This window comes from Molossus molossus, unplaced genomic scaffold (assembly GCF_014108415.1).
Source record: "Molossus molossus isolate mMolMol1 unplaced genomic scaffold, mMolMol1.p scaffold_m16_p_12, whole genome shotgun sequence".
Taxonomy (NCBI): domain Eukaryota; kingdom Metazoa; phylum Chordata; class Mammalia; order Chiroptera; family Molossidae; genus Molossus; species Molossus molossus.
Window position 1 is genome coordinate 66,986,089 of NW_023425347.1, and position 16,447 is coordinate 67,002,535.

The following is a 16,447-nucleotide window of genomic DNA, read 5'->3' on the forward strand; positions in this document are numbered from 1 at the left end:
TTTTAAAGGATATAAATGAACAGCCAGATTACGAGATACATAAAAGGAGATCCAGAATGATCTGGGGCACAGGAGCTTCTGTCCCTAAAAAGTAGACAGTGTGCCACCCTCCTAGCACAGGGATGAATTCTTATTTCCCAACTGGAAGCTCTCCAAAATCCTTCAGCCAGGGTTTTTTATGGAGTATTTATTACATAGGTATGAATGACTAAATCATTGGCTATTAGTGATTAACTCAACCTCTTGCCCCTCTTTTCTCTTCATAGAAGGGGTAGAGGGGGATGTGTATAGCATCTAATCACAAGGTTGGTTCCTCTATTAATCAACTCCCATCCTGAGGGGTTTTCTAAAAGACAACGTAATAACAAAATCAGGTGTGGATAAAAGGGGCTTGTTATGAATGCCAAAAAAACTTCCTGCTCCTTTCACCTTTATCACTTTTATCTCTTAGAAAATGCGAAGTGTTTTAGGAGCTCTTTATGGGGAAAAAGACCAAATAGAAATTACTGACTGAAAAAAGCTGTATCTTATGTAATTGTATTTGGTAGTATGTTAATAGTTTGTTTTAGGTTAAGAATTTAAAGATTTCTTGGGTATCCTTATCCTCTCTGTTCAGATCATTTTATTAGTGGGAAGTTTAATTTGCATACTATCACAAATAGCCAGACAGTATTGTAGTCCTGCTGTTTGTGGTAAAGTCTGTATCAACACCAGATAAGATTAAGTTAAAGGGAGAATTATAAATATGGTTATTTATCTAGTCAGGTAGAACATTATTTTCTAGGTTAGTTAACAGTGTGTAATCACTGTCATCCAATATAAAATCCACATAATTATAAGCAGATAGGAGATATTATTGGTTATAATCTATTACTTTCCAGTAGCGTGATTAAATGGATTTATTAAAAAGTCTTCTTGGACTAATGGAAATGTTCTTCATTGCCATGTGGCTGACCTTAGTTTGATTGCCAATTACTCAATCCCTAGGCAAGCAGGAACCTATAATGCTGCTGAAATGTAGTGTTTTTTGGAAAATGAGTCTTCACATAGCACTAAAGTAGTCTTTTCTAGTTGGCTTTATAGATTTTACCAAGTTATAATCATGCTGTTTCCTGTATTGGAACAATAAGAAAGAAAGAAAAATTCAAAGTGGAACAAAAGACATAAAGCAGAGGAGATGGGTGGTGGGAGGAGGGTCATATAGAATTTCCTGCTAATGAAAAAGTCATATTGATGAATATTTCATTAAAATATAACTAAAAATCCAAGGTGTATTTATTTTAGTGTGTTAATATATATTTATATAAAACTAGAGATTGTGTGTGTGTGTGTGTGTGTTAGTGTATCTTAAATTCAGATTTCATTGGAGACAATAAAAAAAAATTATGCAGAACCTCAAAGGCTAATGGTAATAGTTACTTTTAACTTGTGATTTTCATTTTGTGTTTTACCAAATAAACATAATTTTCGGTATCTTAACTATATGGTGGAGTCCAAAAACAATTTTCTATTGAGTTATGTGTATAACCCATCTTATTATCTAATATGGTAGACAGATAAAATTTCTGTGTACTAAACTTTACAGTGACTTAATTTGATTTGCTTTTGCAGAGTTTTGTTGTAATTGGTGAAGTCATAGAAAACGTATTGGTAATTTATGGCCTAATTTATAATCCAGAAAGGAGAAAATAAAAGGTAATTCTTATTTTTAGTGTTATATTTGAGAATCAGCAAATGAGTGGAAGAGCTCTGAAATTAGTAGTGGAAAATAGGAAAGTTTATACATGTATTCCTCCCTCTTTTAGTATCAGATTTGAGTTTTGTTCTTTTTTTAAATTTCACCCAAGGATACGTTTTTTAATTGATTTTAGAGAGAGAGAAAAGTGGGGGAGAGAAACATTGATGTGAGAGAAAAACATTGATTGGTTGCCTCCCGTATACATCCCCACTAGGGATCGAATCTGCAAATAGACATGTGCCCTGACTGAATCGAACTTGCAATCTTTTGGTGTATTGGACAACACTCCAACCAGTTGAGCCACTGGCCAGGGCTAGATATGGGAAGTTTTTTAAAAAATGGTACATTTTATTTAGGTGTTTGGTTTGATGTTTAATTGGTTTTACTGTTTTATTTCTCTGAGATGAGTCTGTGGCTGTTGGAACATGGAGGGAAGTTGGATAATGAACTGCCCATTAATTGCAATGCAAAACTGTGACAAAGTCCTGCAGATATATTTCACCATTCCAATTCCAGTGTCATGGCAAACATTAGGTTCTTTCTTTATAAAAGATCAGTTTTCTCTAAATAGACTAGACAACATTGGTATTATAGTGCCTCGCTTAAAATTTATTATAACCAACTCCGGAAAGTAATATGATTGTAAACCTATTTCTCCAGACAAAACACATCAGGGTATAATGAGAAGAGTTTGGGATTGCAGCCCCAGCTTGGCTAGGGGCTTATGTTTTTAATTCATAAAGTAAGAAGCATTGATTTTAGTTGTCAGGGTGGCTGTAAAAATTTAGTAAGCAGAAGTGGTATATTATATGTGAAAGCATAATTTACAAAGAACAATCATTAAAATGAGCCCTGGCCGGTTTGGCTTAGCTATTAAAACGTTGGCCTGCATACCAGAGAGTCCTGGGTTCAGTTCCCACTAAGGGCTCGTACCTCGGTTGCAGTTCGTCCTGGCCCTGGTTGGAGTCGTGTGGGTGGCCACCACTCCGTGTGTCTCTCATATTGATGTTTCTCTCTCTCTCTTTCTCCTTCTCTCCCTCCCACTCTATCTGAAGATAAATGCAAAAATGGCCTTGGGTGAGGATAAACTTAAAAAAAAAAAAAAGATTCATTTATGCTAATAAAAACCAATAGCAATAGTTTCCTTCAACTTACTTGATTTTTTATTCATTCATTCATTCATTCATTCATTCATTCATTCATTCATTTCTCACCCAAGGACATTTCTCCATTTTTGGTCAGATAGAGTGGGAGGGAGAGAGAGAAACATTGATGTGAAAGAGACACATCAAGTGGCTGCCCCCTGCACAACCCCAACCTGGGCTGGGGACAAACTGCAACTGAGGCATGCGCCCCCAGCGGGAACCGAACCCTGGTCTCTCTGGACCGCGGGCCGACACTCCAACCACTGAGCAAAACCGGCCAGGGCTTACTTGATTTTTATAACAACCCTGCAAGGATGCAAGTTGATTATGATACTTCTAACTTAGAGATGAGGAAATTGAAGGATTTAAACAAAGAGTTTTGTAGATTATTCAAGGTCAACAGTAAATACTGACTCTGAAATCTCCACCTGACTCTCCATCTACTGTAGCTTTCAAATTCTTAACAGAAATATGCAAAACTTTATTCCAAAGATGCCTACTTTTTTGAAGGCTAATTTAGAATAAGATTTTTTTTAATCTTGTAATTTATCATTATAAACTCTTTGAAAGGCATTTAAATACATTATTTCAATTATTACAATTCTTTTAAGAATATTCATGAAATATAAGTATGTTAATTCACTTTTAGTTACAGTACATTATTAATAATTTAGTAAAGTGTAGATATAAAATAACATGCTTTTAAACTGTTCACTGACAAACCATTTTATTCTCACAGTTGGGTGAGAACTACAGATATAGAGAACTTTATCTTAAACCGTATGCTCTAAAATAATTTTAAACTTGATTTCACTGCCACTAGGGGGTGCCTGGTAATTGAGTATTATTTTGAATTTACAACTTCTTTCTGAAAAAATAAAACAAAACCAAGAGCTACAAAATTATATGAGCACCCCGTAATTGAAATATATTTAGAATTATTTTAAAGTAAATGTTTTTCAGAAAACAAAAATGTTTTCTGAGAATTTAAGAGCAAATTCTTAAATCATAATCTTTCTAACAGTTGAAAAGCATTTCAAAATCTTCTTTTCTTTTTTTGTTAATCTGCACCTGAGGATATTTTTTCATTGATTTTTAGATAGAGTGGAAGGATGGAGGGAAGGAGAGAAAGACACAGAGAGAGTGAGAGAGAGAGAGAGAACGAGAGAGAGAGAGAGAGAGAGAGAACATCAATGTGAGAGAGACACATCGATTGGTGGCCTCCTGCATACATGACCTGGACCAAGGCTGGGGTTCAAACCTGCAACCCAGGTACATGCCCTTGATTGGGAATCAAACCTGAAATCATTCAGTCCTCAGGCCGGTGCTCTAACTACTGAGCCAAACTGGCCAGAGCTAAAAATATTTTTAATGAATCAGATTTCACTAATTAATTGAAAGGTAAAAGCAGTACCTCTGTGGCACAGCTTCAAATGTACTATAAATCATAGTAAAATTAGAAAGGGGAAACATTGTTAATTATGCACATTTCATATTATTATAGTAAAGATTCTGTCCATCAAAGATTTGTTGATTACCTAGTAGATTAAAATAAGTTCTGTCTTCAAGGGGCTTATAACTTATTTATTTGAAGGTATTACTTTTTTTCTTCTTTTTTTTAAAATCCTCACCCAAAGAACTTTTTTTATTTATTTTCAGATAGAGTGAGATTTCAGATAGAGTGGGAGGGAGGGATAGAGAGAAAAACATTGATATGAGAGAGACACCGATTGTTTGCCTCCTGCAGGATCCTGAACTGCAACCGAGGTACATGTCCTTGACTGGAACTGAACCCAAGACTCTTTGATCCGTGGGGCCGACGCTCTAACCGCTGAGCCAAACTGGCCAAGCGGGTTTTTTTCTTAATTTATCTCTCTACGGAAATTTTTCTTAGATACCACTCATTCTTGATGTTCTGTCTGCCACTCAGTTTGATTCCTCAGTAAGAGCCTCTTTTCTCTATCTGCACTAAAGGTTGGTGTTCCTGAAAGTTCTGTTTTTAGCAGTCTCTGTTACTGTACCTTCTCTCTGATATCTAGTCTCAGTGCTTCAATTTCCAAAAATATAAAGTAACTCACAAATCTCTATTTATAAACTGATATGTCCTAGTTACCAGTGGAACTTTTCACTGGTGTATGCCCCATATGTGAAGTCATGTCCACAACTGAGACAATCCTGAGAAATCTGTACTACTATCTGTATATTTTTTTTCTCAAATGTATAGTGGTGCAAAATACTGCTGTATATTCCAAGTAGGATAATGAATATGTAAAAGACCACTGAATTTGGTATCTAAGTAATTAATGACTTTGTTGAGATCATTTTTGGCACAAGGAAAGGATAAGAACAAGATTGTAGTAAATTTTAAGGGATAAGTGAGAAATGAGGAAATAGTGTTTCATTTTCAGAAAACTTGACTATGAAGGGAAGGAGTTGAGTGAGGAACAGAGTCAAGAATTATTAGAAAGGAGAAAGAGACAGCAAGTAGGAAAAAAACTTAAGTGAAATTTTGTAAAAGTGCAATTTAGGAAGTATTGGATTGATAAATGTTTCAGTAAGTGGCTACTGAAAAGTAACTCATGTTAAGAAGTGGATGTTTTGCCCTGGCCAGTTTGGCTCAGCGGTTAGAGCGTCGGCCTGCGGTCCGGAGAGACCCGGGTTCGGTTCCCGCTAAGGGCACGTACTTCGGTTGCAGTTTGTCCCCGGCCCTGGTTGGTCGTGTGGGTGGCAGCCACTCGATGTGTCCCTTCACGTCGATGTTTCTCTCTCTCTCTCCCTTCCACTCTATCTGTACAAAAAATGGAAAAATATCCTTGGGTGAGGATAAAAAAAAAACAACAAAAGAAGTGGATGTTTTGCTTAAGTTATGCATTCTGGATGAAAGAAAACTTATCCCCAATTAAAGTAGTGATGAAGATCACAACACATCTAATTGGATTGATGTACCAAACCCATTTATACTACCTATTGATAGGTCAGTGACTACTGCGATTAGCTTGTTAACATCACACTTTGAAAAAGAACTGCAGGTATTTTCTATGGTTGATTTAATGGACACTCAGAAGCTTGGTCAGTAATTCATGAAACAAAAATAAATATATCTGTAAATGTAATTTTTTAGGCTTTCTTCATATTTTGGATGGATAGAATTATGTTTTGACGGTTTTGCTATGAACTACTTGATGAATCACAATATATCACTATCACCACTAATTACCACATTTTGATTAATCTTACATACTTTCATTAATACATTTTGCTGAATCCAATATACCACTATATTGATAAACAGTAATTATAGACATAAGGATACATGAACTTTGAAATCATCATGAAAAATGTTATTAAGAAGTATGTGAAACCTAATGTTTGTTTATCTAGTCATATTTAATTGCCAGCAAAGAAAGCAATTAAAAGTAAGAGGCCAACCTTCATTAAACATGGTTTTAAGATTGTTGCAGAACTTGTGGCGATGATAACATGGTGTCTTGGAGGATGTTAACAACTGTAGCAGAGTGTTAATTAAGAATGATGTAATCTTCAACTCAGAATTATTAGTATCATATGTTAGTTTAGCTGGACAGGAGCAAAACCTAGTTTCAGTTATGATGAGGGCTCAAGTTGTATTTATAGTGGAAAGATTAACATTTTCTTTTTATACTATTCCTGAGACAATTTAAAAAGCTTGAATGAAATACAGTCAAATGTAAACATCAAGTCCGTAGCTCATTTACATATGTGCCAGATTTTCAAACTGATTGCTATTTGAACCTAATCTGTCATTGCTGGATGCATTAGCTACAACAAACATTACATTTACATATTGATTTCTTACTTTGTTTTAGTGTAAATAATCCATAATTATAGTAAATTTGATCTTTTGTTGACAAGAGCTCATATGATTCACAGTTTAGAATAGAAATTTAAATTGCTGTGTGTCATGCTTTTTAATTTAAAATCTTGATGTATCTGAAAGGATAAAAAGATCATTGCAGATTACAAAATATTCCCAATGAAACAAAAGAAAGAGCATTTTGTAAGGCCTTTTGGAATGATATAAATTGTAAAGTATTAGTGAAAAATTCAATAGCACATTCCAAGTTTACATTTTTATAATAAAAGCCATAGTAATTTGAAAGAAATTACTGTTTTGCTTCAATATCAGGTCATATTTAAAAATAAAATTAGCCTTCTATGCCATTTATTTATTTATTTATTTATTTATTTATTTATTTATTTTCAGATAGGGGGGTGGGGGGAGAGAGAGAGAGAGAGAAACATCGACCTGAAAGGGACAGACACATCGAGTGGCTGCCACCCGCATGACCCAACCAGGGCCGAGTGGCTGCCAACCGAACCACCCAACCAGGGCCGGGGACAAACTGCAACCTAGGTACATGCCCTCAGCAGGAACCGAACCCAGGTCTCTCTGGACCGCAGGCCAACACTCTAACCACTGAGCCACCCGGCCAGGGCTATACCTATTATTTTAAATTGAAATTTTTGTTTAAAATATCCAGTGCGCCCTGGCTGGTGTGGTTCGGTGGTTAGAGTGTTAGCCAGTGCATTGAAGCGTCTTGGATTTAATTTCAGGTCAAGGCATGTACCTGGGTTGCAGGTTCAACCTCCCACCCCCACTCCTGGCCCCTGGTTGGGGTGCATGCAGCAAGCAACTAGTCGATGTGTCTCTCTCACATTGTTGTCCTCCCCCACTGCCCTGATCTATCTAAAGATAAATGTAAAAAATATCCTCGGGTGAGGATTTAAAAAAAAATCAATAGAAAAAATATCCTTGGGTGAGGATTAACAACAGCAAAAAAAATCCAGTGCAAGAAAAGAGATAGAATACCCACACAGCAGGAATGAAACAGGAGATTTTCTATTTCTGTATTGGTTTTAGTACTTCATTCATCTTACCTACATATACAGCATTGATTTGAGAAGTTTAATTTCACCGACAACAACCCATATTGTATGAGTGGACATATGGTCTTACTAAGTTGCAGTGGCAAAAAATTCATGGTTTTCATTTTCATTAATTAAAAGTGTATTGTATTTTTGAAGTAAAAATATGAGGGCTATTTAATTGCAAAAATAGTAGTTATCAGATTGCTCTTTTTTTAATGGAGATATAATTTACATGCAATAAATGCACAATTCTCAACCATCCCCCATTTAAAAGCATATTGTTTTCTAACATGGATTTTAATCAGTGGGGTTTTAATTTGCATGTGTATATGCAGGTGTTTACTGACAGACATCCATTTGGAAGCCTGTGCTGAACTAATGGCAGTTCTTTTACTTGAGTGTTGTGAATACAGAAGCCCTAAAAGTCTTTATATTAGTCAATTCAAGTTGCTATAACAAAATACCATAGGCTAGGTGGCTTAAACAACAGACATTTAGTCCTCACAATTCTGGAGGCTAGGAAGTACGAGACCAGGGTGCCCCAGATTTGCTCTCTACTGAGAGAGCCTTCTTCCTGATACAGATGGTTGCCATTTCTCTGTGTTCTCACTTGGCACGGAGAGAAAAAACAGCTCTAGTTGTTTTCTCTTATAAGGACAGTGATCCCATCATGGGGGCCTCACCCTCACGACTTCATCTATCTAAACTTAATCACTTTCTGAAGGCCCTAACCCTAACTATTATTACATTGGGGGTTACATTTTTAGCATGCATTTGAGGTGGGACACAAATATTCAGTCTATAACAGCCCTGACGCCCAAGACTGAATTTGTTGTTTCCTTAGTCTAGTTGTTTAATCTTGATAGATTTGTACTTTATAGGAAGGCTATAGTTTAGCCTGGTCAAATCTTCTGCCTACTGAAGACTTTAAGAGGATTCTTGATTCAAGGAATTGCTGGAGAGGAAATCCTTAAATTACTGTTATTATTCTTGATGCAAGACACCCTGCCTACTACTGTTCTACCCTATGAAATGGGCTTTCTTCTGTTTGGCAGTGCGGAAGCCATTTCTTTTCTTAATCAGGAATAATGACAGGAATATAACTACGTGATGATCAGATGATTGTTTCACTACTGTCATGCAGCTTTAAGTTAACCTTGAAAAATCACTGCATCCTGTGTATTAAAATAGCCATGTGCTTTGGTCATTAAAGTGCTCTCTCAATATGAAATAAACTCAGTCAAGACAGTAAAGACTGTTACATTTATTTTCTTAATGGTGTTGCTTTTATCAATACTGGACATACGGAGGCTAAAAACGTATAGCTTTTTATGTTTGCATGTGTAAAAATGTAGCTTCATTTATTTATTGTGGCTTTTGTGTTAAAATTTGCTATACACTATTTTCCATAAAATGTATGAAACTAAACCAGTAAAGCCCAGCCAGTGTGGCTTAGTGGATTGAGTGTCATCCCCTGGACTGAGAGGTCCCATTATAATTCCTGGTCAGGGCACATGCCCGGTTTGCAGGCTAGATCCTTAGTACAGGGTGTGCAGGAGGCAGCCGATTGATGTTTCTCTCTCAAATCCATGTTTCTGTCTCTCTCTCTCTTAAATATCAATAAAGCCCTGGCAGGTTTGACTCAGCGGTTAGAGCGTCGGCCTGCGGTCTGGAGAGACCTGGGTTTGGTTCCCACTAAGGGCACGTACCTTGGTTACAGTTTGTCCCCGGCCCTGGTTGGTTGTGCGGGTGGCAGCCACTCGATCTGTCCCTTTCACGTCGATGTTTCTCTCTCTCTCTCTCTTCTTCTCTCCCTCCCACTCTATCTGTACAAAAAATGGAAAAATGTCCTCGGGTGAGGATGAAAAAAAAAAAAATCAATAAAAACATAGTTAGAAAAACTAAACCAGTAAATTAACATGAATTTGGTGTGTATTTGAAGGCAGATATTAGAAGACTTTTCTGTTCCAGATAAATTTTTACAGTTAAATGGGAGTGAAATCTCCCCAGACAGAGGTAGACATTCTGCTAATGAAAGAGCACTGGAAGCCCCAGACATGTGGAGAGAAAAGGAAGCAGAGAAGGGATGTTCTACTGAAACTATTTCTACAATTGTGATGGTGGTTTAGATATTAATGCTTAGTTATAATACTGAAAAATGTAAGGGAGTGGAAATCTAATATCTTTCTATCCTTTTTTATAGTTCTCTCTCTTAAATCCTACAAATCTTTTCCCCACTCCCATTTTTAAAATTAAGGAATTGGCTAGGAGAATTATGAAATGGTATATATGAAAATGTCTAGCACTTTGCCTACTAATTGTTAAAAAATGTTCTTATTCATTATATGTTTTTTGTTTGTTTTTGCAAAAAGCCAGTAGCTCAAAGCTTGGGGACAATGTATATATGGTCCACATTACATTTTAAGCATTCATTTTAGTCTGATTTGAAGGTAGAACAATGGTTAAGTTTGAATGGCAAGGTATGGATGGTTTTGTAGAAACAAAACCATCTTCTTGTTGGTAAATACAAATATTTGAACTGAAAGCAAAATCATAATGGAGAATGAAAAATTAAATACCAGTGAGAGTAGATGTTCTGTCAAAACATTTATTGCATTGAATTAAAGTTCAGACTCTTTTTAAAAAGTTTCTACATTTGCTTTCATTCTTCCTTCTAATTGAGGAGAAAACATGGCATTAAAAACCTTCATATTATTTCTCACCAACTTTGGCTGGCAATCATCTTCATAGCTACTTTAAAGGTCAAAAGTTGAAGTGGTATGAATGACTTTGCAATTTGAAGGTAAAAGAGAGCATGCTTGAAAGTGGGTAAAACCATGGCTAACTATCCTAACCAACCATTAGAAGACACTGTTAAGGAGAAAATTGCTCCTAGATGCAATAACTGAGGACTCAACTCATTCTGCTAAGCAGCAGCTAGAATCAGCTTGCCTAGATAATATTTTAGCAATAAAGTCTTTGCAAATTATGCAAATCACCACAGTAAATTTCTTATTACCTTCCTCCTCCCCTTCCTACTTTTCCACCCCCTGGGAGAAAAAAACTTCATGAAACAAAACTTGCTCAGTTTACATGCCAGATTCTGTGGATTTCTTTGTATTTCCATAGCATCTTAGGGAAAGTGGTATTAGAATTCTTAGCAAACTACCATATATGAATTGTAGGTTTGCTTGTCTGTCATCTCTCAATAAACTCAATGAAGACAGAAGTATGATCTTACTGGGTTCCCTTCTCCTGTACCTGGAGGACACATTGTGAGTTAGACCTGGGTAACTGCTACATATTTTGTGTGTGATATTAATCAAGTAACTTAACATGAGTTTCCTCATCTATAAAATGAAAATGACAACTTCTTAAATTGACAGGAAACTCTTTGCCTGATACGTAGTAACAGTCATTAAAGGCTAGCCATTATTTATTTAGTTTTTCATTAATCCTCACCCGAGGATATTTTTCCATTGATTTTTAGAGAGAGTAGATGGGAGGGAAGGAAACAAAGGGAGAGAGAAAGAAACATCTATGGGAGAGAGACACATCGATTGGTTGCCTCCCACATAACCCTGACTAGGGCTGGGGATCAAACCTGCAATCCAGGTATGTGCCCTTGATCAGGAATCGAACCCACACCCTTTGGTTGGAGGGCTGACCCTCTTACTCAGTGGTTCTCAACCTGTGGGTTGCGACCCCTTTGGGGGTCAAATGACCCTTTTACAGGGGTCGCCTAAGACATAACAGTAGCAAAATTATAGTTATGAAGTAGCAATGAAAATAACTTTATGGTTGGGGTCACCACAACATGAGGAACTGTATTAAAGGGTCACGGCATTAGGAAGGTTGAGAACCACTGCTCTACCTGCTAAGCCAAACTGGCCAGGGCTAAAGGCTAGCCATTATTAATGGCTAAGTGAATGAATCAGGCTGAAATCTGAATTTGCAGATAATACCCTCAGTTTACTCCTCTAAACCATTCTCCCAGGGAACATGAATGTGATATATCAACCCCAAACAAGATTTGTATAAAAAGATAACACTGTGAATCTGGATAACATTTGGCATAATACACAATATGTTCAGCATCAAAAAAGGTTTTATCCTCCATGAAGTCTTGCAGAGGCGTGGAACTAAAACATGAAAAATGATTGCCACAAAAGTACTGTGGATCCTATTGTTAATGTTTCACTGCCATTGTAGGATTTTAAAGTATGGTAATTCCTCAAAAGTGTTCTGTATTCAGTAAGTTATAACAGATCACCTTAAAACTTATATGCAGTTTAAAAACTCCCACTTGGCTTCCTAAGGTTTAATATTCATAATTCAATGAAGTAAGGACTATTATCTTTTTCTGAAGAGAATGTATAGAGTAATTAAGTACCTAAAATAAGGCTTTGTATGTGGTAGACAGTCAATAAAAACTATTGAAAGAATGTGTGATTGACATTCCAAAGTCATATAGCTAGCAAGTATTAGAGCAGGGATTCAGATCTGGCTCTGACTTTTGAGCAGTTTAAAGCCATAAATATTTTTTTCTTGCCAATTTTCCCTTCCCCGGGGCTATTGAGGAATTGTAGAACTAGACTCAATTGGTGTTCTTCTAAAGTAGTTTGGCAGTTGGTGCTGGTCCTGGCAAACCTTTCTGCAAAGTTATTGCACAAGTCTGCCAGTCAGGATCAAGAAACATATCTAAGGAATTGCATAATGGCAAGCAATGGTAGTATTAAACACGTGTAGATTCATATGTGAAGATAAAGGAGAATCTATATAAAAAGAATTCTGGTATTCTGAGCTCCATAGCCTATCATTTGAAGTTCCCATATGTAGGACCTTAATGTTTTTCAAGTTTTCTTTTTCACAAACCCTTCTTCACATTCCCTTAAACTGTATTACTTTCTATACCCTTTTCTATAGCCTCCAGGTTCTTTTTAAAAAATTTTTATTTATTGATTTTTTTTTTTTAAGAGAGAGATTGATTTTGTTATTTCACCTATTTATGCATTCATTGGTTGATTCTTGTATGTGCCCTGAATGGGGATCAAACCCAAAACCTTAGCATATCAGTACAATGTTCTAATCAATTGAGTTACCTGCTCAGGGCTAATCTCCTGTTGCTATCTCTATTCAAACTAGTCTGTATAAAATCATCCTCCATATCCAATAGTCAAATTATTTTTCATTCTTCTTCATAGTACTACAAAGTACTCTCTCCCACATCTATACAATCCTTGTGTCTATTTTAAACTCTCTGAATAGTCTTTTTTTAAGGTCAGTGGTTATACCTTTTATTCCTGTATTATTGCAAATAATAGGAATCAAATAATTATGGAAAGAATGAATGAATTGTGAACTTGTAGCAGGAGTTTTTCATCTTTTTATCCCCAAAGCATCCTAGTTATTTGGGAGATAGGATCCTGAAGTGTAAGGAACATAGAATCAAATATAGTTTAGAAACTGAGTTTCATCTTTTTATAGCTGCATAACCTTGGGCAATTTTTTAACCTTTGTGAACCAAAATTTTGTGAATAAAATGGCACTTCATAGGTAGGCTGAAAAAGAGAGAATTAGTAGTTTTTTATATGACGTTCAGAACATGCAGAGTTATTCCTTCATTTTTATAGAGTTTAATTGAATCACTCTTTTAGTATGAGAGTTGCCAAGGGAAAATACTGATGAATAATAAGATATTTACTCTCAGAAGGCTTGTAGTCTTGAATTTAGGACTTCCACACATGAAACAAAGCAAACTGTACAAAACAAGCTCTAATTAAGTATTAAATAAAGTATGTGATACAGCAATTCAGAGACGAGGAGGTCTATAATAAATACAAATGATAGGCCATGAGGAGGTTTGAAAGCTGTGCAGTATTTGGGATGGGGGTGGGGAACGGAAAGGAGGATGAGAACAACATGAACAGCAATTTAATTGAATATGGTGTGATGTTTTTGACATGATCTAAGATAGCCAAGCTCTAAAGCAAAAGCCAAATTTTAGAGGCCAGTTGTGAAATAGATCTACCTGTGAAAGACCTTGAAACTCTAAGTAGATTTTTCATTACCACTCCCCACCCCAAATTCATTAAACATGCAAATATTGAACATTGACCCAGCCAACTGTTTTAGCCTCACTACACTACTTTCACTCACTCTTCCTTGTGGTCACACTGAGCTTTCCATAATTTCCTAAACAAGGTAATTTTTCTGGCCTTATTGCATTTAACATACCAGCACCATTTGGCATAATTGGTCCTAATTGAAACAGTTACTCCCTGGCCTGTTTGGCTCAGCAGAGCGTTGGCCTATGGTCTGGAGAGACCCAGGTTCTGTTCCCGCTTAGGGCACGTACCTCGGTTGCAATTTGTCCCCGGCCCTGATCATGTGGGTGGCAGCCACTCAATGTGTCCCTTTCACATTGATGTTTCTCTCTCTCTCTCTCTCCCTCCCTCCCTCCCTCCCACTCTATCTGAACAAAATAACGAAAAAATGTCCACAGGTGAGGATTAAAAAAAAGAAGAAGAAGAAGAAACAGTTACTTCTTTTGGCTCCCTTATACTAGACTTTCTTGGTTTTTCTCTTATCTCACTGACTCCTCCTCCTCTGTTTGATTTCAAATGCCCCAGGGCTCCATTTTGGCCTCTCTCCTTTTCTTTAAGTAACCTGTTTTCTCAGGTGATTTCTTTTGGCCACAAAATCTAAATACTATATATGCTGCCAACTCTCCTGCTACAAGCTCTCTTACTTGACTTCAGCTCCTATGTAACTGTATATAATATCTCTTTTTGGATATCTAATAGCCATTTTAAAATTTAATATTTCAATTTCCCCACCCAGCCTATTTCTACCCGGTTTTCTTTGTTAAATACAATTCTATCCTTCCATTTGCTCAGGCCAGAAACCTTGGGGTTGTTTTATCTTTCACACTCCATCAGTACGTTTTTTGGCTTCTACCTCTAAAATACATGTGAACCTGACAACTCTTCACCATCTCTGCCTCTGTTACCCTAGTCCAGTTCACCATCACCTCTTACCAGGACTAGCCTCCTATCTGCTCTCCATGCCTTCACTCTTTCCTCACTGTAACCAGAGCAGCCAGAATAATAAAGACAAGTGTAAGTCAGATCTTGACCATTTCCTTGTGTAAAAAACCCTCCAGTGATTTTCCTTTGCAATTACCATAAATGCCAAGTTTTTTACTAGGGTCTATGAGGACCTACATAGTCTGACTCCTGCTATCTGTCTTTTTAAACCATACCAGCCTCATCTTTCTCAGAGATGCTTTCCCCAACTATTCTATTGAAAATAATTTCTTTCACCCTGCTCCTCTGTTACTTTTTATATTGTAATCCTGTTGTATTTTCTTCCTAGCACTTAGTATTCTTCAAAATTACCTATTCATTTCTTCAATTTTTGTTTGTGTTTTTTACTAGAATATAGGTTACATAAAAACAAGGACCATGTTTTTCTTATTCACCTCTGTATCCCTAGTAACTAGAACAGTGTCATAAACATTAGTAGGTGTTCAGTAAATGTATGTAAACAGAGTGAATGAATATGCTATGTTCTCTCATTTATTTCTTCGTCTAACAAGTGCTACCCATCATTTTTCCCCAAACAGAACAAAAGGTTTATCTCTTCCAAGTGATAAACTCAAAGGTTTTACTTATGCTTCATATTTTAACTTACACCTTTCTTTTCTGAAGCTTTCCCCCAACCTCTTTCCCCTCTCAATGTGCAGAGTTTAGCACTTCCTTCTCAGTTTTCACCGTACTCTTTTTTTTTTCCCAATTTCTTGGTTGTAGCTATTATATTATATTATGGCTGTTTATGTATTTGTCTACCTTTATAAAATTGTGAAGCTTTTTATGAATAGGAGCTATGTATTATTTGGGTTGGTTTTCTTAGCACTTGGAATAATACAAAGCATTGATTTAATGTTTATAAATAAATGAATCAAAATCTTAATTCTCATGATTGTGTTCCAGAAGGCAAGATTGCTATTTGAAATACAAAACTGAACAAGACTCTTGCCTTCTGGAAATTCACAATTTATTTATTAATCAGTATTTATCTGCAGTGTGCAAGGCATTATCCTTAGGTCTAAGGAGAAAGTGGCAAAGGTCCTTGCCTGAAGAAACTAGTGGAGTCTCATTTCCTTTGATTTTGATTAATAGTATTTCATACTTATGTATTGGTGTTTCCTTAGGTAATTTAATCTGTAATCAACCTGTGAACTCTATAAAATACAACAGGACAAACAGATTAACTGCCTAATTCTAATCTTATCTTGCATGTATGTTTATCACATTGTTACAGATTGGCAAAAGAGGAATGGTGAAGGCCAGAATGATATGGCACACCAAAACATTTTCCTGATTCCATAAACATGGCATAATTACACTCGAGGCTGGCAGTACTGATTATTCATGAATAATGGTGATAGATTTTTATCTTCAATTCTGATAGTGCTTCTTAGTATTGTCATACACAAATAAAACCAAGACATAGGCTTCTTAGTATATGTGGCTAATTTTGTTAACTCTTCATGGTTCTAACACATTTCTAATATTTTAGAATTTTGGTATAGTTTAATGTTTCCCTGAATTCTCCAGTTTCTGAATTCTTTATATTTCTTAGTCCTAAGTGA

The 16,447-nt window shown here is 36.2% G+C and overlaps 1 protein-coding gene across 7 annotated transcripts in view; it reads left to right on the plus strand.

The window, feature by feature from the left end:
* FAF1 (Fas associated factor 1) overlaps positions 1–16,447 on the plus strand; it is a 447,925-nt gene that overhangs the window by 163,053 nt on the left and 268,425 nt on the right. The window lies entirely within an intron of this gene.